The sequence below is a fragment of the Camelina sativa genome, chromosome 15 (genome assembly GCF_000633955.1).
Source record: "Camelina sativa cultivar DH55 chromosome 15, Cs, whole genome shotgun sequence".
NCBI lineage: Eukaryota > Viridiplantae > Streptophyta > Magnoliopsida > Brassicales > Brassicaceae > Camelina > Camelina sativa.
This window is the reverse complement of record NC_025699.1, coordinates 10619803-10624834: the sequence shown is the minus strand read 5'-3', so window position 1 is coordinate 10624834 and position 5032 is coordinate 10619803.

The window sequence follows — 5032 nt, the reverse complement described above, 5'->3', positions numbered from 1 at the left end:
GTAAAGGTGCCATAAAGTAAAAAGATGAGCAGTCAGTAGGGAAACGATGTTCAGATAAAAACGAGACATGAGATTGGTACTACGTTGTTGATGACTTAAGGGGCGTGTATTGAAATTGAGATTTTGGAAAATTTGAAATTTTGATAGATTTTATGAAAGTTGATTTGATTTATGGTAAAATTCTTTCAAATTCCACATAAACCTCTAGGTATATTTAACTAGAGTTGACAACTGCACCACAGCACATTTTCAGAAAATAATGCCCTTAAGATTTATATATTTTTTTGATGTTTAAAGCACCAGCTTCATGAGCTTTAGTCACGGACCAAACCTGCATGAGATTGGTGCAACGTAGTACCAATCAAAATGTTGTCAAAGGCTTAAGCCATACATTAATATGGTGATTACAGTTTTTTTTTTCTTTTCAAGTAAGAAATAAAACTTTATGACTGTTCTGACATTTGCTTTATAACTAGCCGAGAAAAAAATATGGAGCATATAGCAAATGCACTCTTTTGTACATCTTATGCATAAATGATATTACAAAGATACTAGGTTTGAACTCCGCGGGACTATTTTTGTTTTTATTCTTTCTAATACATTTAAATATTTTAATAAATATATGTATATTTATTTTTAAAACAATTTATCATTAATATTAGTTATTTTTTAATTAAATATTTTATAAGTTAAAAGACTTATACCATTAAATAAAAATTAATAAAATGTATGTACTGAAACGGTTGCGGACATGTATATACTTTCGCGGGTTTCATAGGATGGTTAATTATTTTGTGAATTAAAAATTTATAATATAAAAAATAATATAATATTTTTAGTGTTAGTTAAAACCCGTAATGTCAGGTTAGTTCTGGAACAGATTTAATGAATTTAACCCGCAAAAAATTATCCTATAAAACCCAAAGAAATATATAGTCTGCACCCATATGTCCTGCTTGAGTTGACAGGATAGGTGAACATTTTACTAACTCAAATCTTCTTGTTTTAATGGTGAAAACGTGATAATAAGTGTTAACCTGCCATGTCAGGTCTCACCCGCAACAGATTTAATGACTTTAACCCGCAAAAACATTATTTTTACAAAATCAACGTTAAAATTATAGAGTTAACATGATGTGTGGACATTTTACTAAATTACCGTAGTTCTTCGATTTTTGTTTTAAATGGTTAAAATGTGTTGATATGTGTAAACTCATGAGACAATATTTGTATTTACATATAATAGTGTTATATTGTAAATGTTTTTAAAATATTTATAGTGTTTTCTTAACAAAAATCATATTAATTAGAATGTCCCTAATTCCAATTGGTTTAGTACAACAATTTTAATCTCGTATTCATTTTTCTAGATAAATATTGCTTTTGTATTAAAAGTTAAATTTCCATTATCAGTTAATTTATATATATACTTTTGTAACAAACTATTTCTATTTAGTTGTAAATAAGTTTAGAAAAACGCTATAGACATTTGGTTAGTGGATTAGTTAACACTTCTCATCAGAATTTTATATCTCTTTATCATTTATTTTTAGTACTAAAAGTCTAAAACTATCGGCGGCATCACTGTTTTTGAAAACAAATATATGAAAGTGGTAAAAAAACCAATAAATGAAAGATTCAAGAAAAAAATACTTTCCTCATGAATTTTGGGATCTGGAAGTCGATAAAATCTGTTTATTTTTGCTCGGCCTTTTTGTTCATTTCAGCGGAGCCAAAAATCAGAAGTCCGGGTTTCTTTAAAAAACACGCGGATCCTCGCTGAAACGGGTCGGGTAATGTCGATTGCTGATTTTTAACAAAATTACCCCTTCCATTTTTTAAAAACACTCTCCTTTACAACTAATTGAGTGGCAATCTAGGAAAGTTTTGGCAATTTTCGAATTTGTACTTCTCTTTTATATATATATTTTTTTTTCAACTTCTCTTTTATATTTATACAAGGATTTACCCCGTGATACACCACGAGTACATTTCTTTTATTTTTTATTTTTTATAAATCAATAACCCTGTGCATTATGAAGAAATTAATTCAAATATTTATAAAAATAGATCAAAATTTAAGTTATATTTATGTGTTGGTTTTGTTTAGTGTAAGATTATATAATTATATTTGACTGTTAATTATAGGATTTAACCCACAGTTTACCGCAAAATAATTTGTTCTCTACATTATCATAAATTACTCAATTTAATATATCTAATATTGATAATGTTAGCAAAATAATGAAATGATAAAAATTTTGGTTTTGGCTCATAATGGTAATGGTAATAACATATACTATTTCTGGTTTTTTTAGTTATCATTCTAGAATAAAAATTTTATTTTTCAATATTTTTTGTTTTAGATTTTCAATGCATATGTTTGGTAAAAATATTAATTTTATCCCAACTATTTTAATGCTTTGACCAATAAAAAAATAGAAAACTTTATTAAAGAAAGAGTAAAATATAAATTATATTTTTTTCTTAATCTGTGTGAAAAAACTTAAACAACAAGTAATTTAAAACAGAGAGAGTATTTAGCATGTTAGTCAATCTAACAAATTAGCCGTATTTGGTTAAAACAAGCAGAAAAGGTATACTGTATGTTGATTCATTGCATTTCACTCGGTATCATACAAAAAGTGTCTTTTATTTGATTTATATTTTTGTTTGTACGTAGCTAAGGTCTTGCTCATGATATGAATATCCAAGTAAGCATTGTGTCTTTAGAAATTTACAATTTGATAAAAATGATCTTGGTTAAGAAGCATATAATATCTACCTTTAAAAGCGTCTTTGGATTTTTGTTTGATTCTTAAAAATAAAATAATTTGATGAAAATAAATTAAGAGAATATTGCATTAATTCTCAGAAAACATTTTCTCATGACATTGTATTTATTGATTTAAATGAGTTATATTATGAACTGAAAGTTTTGCATATGATTTTATTTATTGTGCCAATGACACCTAGTGAAGTGATTGAATTTGTTAAAAATATAGGATGTTAAACTAAATGTTTACATTGATTATCCACTTCTTCTAACTACACCTATCATTATAACATTAGTTCAGATCTCAAAGTGAATTGCAGTTTTGTTACATGTCAAACTCTATTGAAAATTTTCAGATTTTATATAATAAGGTTAACAAAAAAAAGGTTAACAAATTTTTTATTTCCGGGAGGATAAATGTTTTTTATTGAAGAAATATAGTAATAAAAATAATTTCAGTAGAATTAAGTTAATGATTTAATATATTTAAATTTTTAATAAAATGGTGTAATTAGCTTTTATTTATTTTCTTGAATAGATTAAGTGGAGGTTACTGGTTTGAGATTTGAATAGAATTTTCAAGACTTTAAATGTTATGTAGAATTTGTTGTTATTGGATCAAAATTTTGTTAAAGTCCGTTAAAGTTTAGTGTTATTAGTTTGTGATTTGCAAAAAGTCATTTAAAATATTAACAAATTTAGGTTATTGGATTCAGACTTTTATAAAATCAATAAAAGTTTTGTGTTGTTCAATTAAAACAAAAAGAATTTAGGATTGTTCATGAATTCAATTATTATGTTATTGGTTAATGATTTTAGACACTTTTTTACAAAATAAAGTCATATAAAGTATCACAAAAATACATAGATTGTTTGCAGCACTTTACAAGATTTTAGAATACTAATCAACAAAACTATAAAATACTCTCTAGCAATCCTTAAAAATCTTTCACTTATTTACTTTTGATGATTTTGTTGAACTCTTCAAAAATATATATAAACTAGGTAACAACCCGCACATAGTGCGGTATAAAATAATTATTAAATGTTTTTACTGTAATTTTTATCTACCAAATCTATTATATTTATCGGTAACTGAAAAATCTAAAATTTGATTGTGTAGTATATATCTATAAAAAAATATTTGTATAATAATTATAATTTAACCCTTGAGAATTATTATAATATCAATCTTATATTATTATATCATATGAACAAAGAGTTCTTAAAATTTATTTTAAAGATTTTATGAAAATATAATTAAAAGATATAATTAAATTAGAAAGAAAATATAAAAACTTAATTTTTGGAAAAATACAATAGTAAATAAATGTAAATATTATTAAAAGTTGATGACAAATAAAAGAAATAATGTCCAAGAGCTCTGTAATGCTGACACCTCAACTTTTTTGCTTAAAATGTTCCTCTATTAATATATAGGGGATTAGAATCAAATAACACCCCCGAAACCTCAAATTCAACTCCCCTTTTACTTCTTTAGTCCTGAAATTAGGATTTTATGTACAAATGATTTCTTTTGTATCTTTATTGATTGTTTCCGGCTAAGGCCAGAAAGGTAATATAATCTATCAATAAAAATTTATATGGGTTCGGTATTAAATTAGAGGATCCATAAAAAGTCTAAAACAGTCTCTCATGAGAAGTCCATTATCCCATCTAATTAGGGTTTGCAAAATGAGATTCATATATATAGTCATGTAATGTAAAAAACGAGGTCAATCAATCAAAGATTAATTAATCAAGCTTGGTGTTTTAAAATTAATTAATCAAACCCTACTAATTTCTTTGCGCAATAAAGCTCATTATGAGCTATTTAATTTCAATTATATCTCTCTTAATAAGTTCACTTGCATGAATCTATCTTTCTTTTTAATTTAAGTTTATATAAAATGTGAATGATGAGAACAATTTAAGTGTATAACATCCTCATTACAAAAATGTCATTATGGGATTTGCTAAACTATCGCTCCACAAATGGACTATCGACTTGACCTATAGTAAAACGAATATCTAGTACAAAATCATACATATTTAGGGGGGTGTATTGAAATAATTATTTTGGAGGATTTGATGGGATTTAGAAAATTTGAAATTTTGATAGATTTTAGGGAAGTTGATATGATTTATAGTAAAATTCTTTGAAATCCCACCTAAAACCATGAGATTTGGATTTGTGTATTTTTAACTAAACAAATCCTCTCAAATCCTCCAAAATCCCTACAACTTATTAAAATC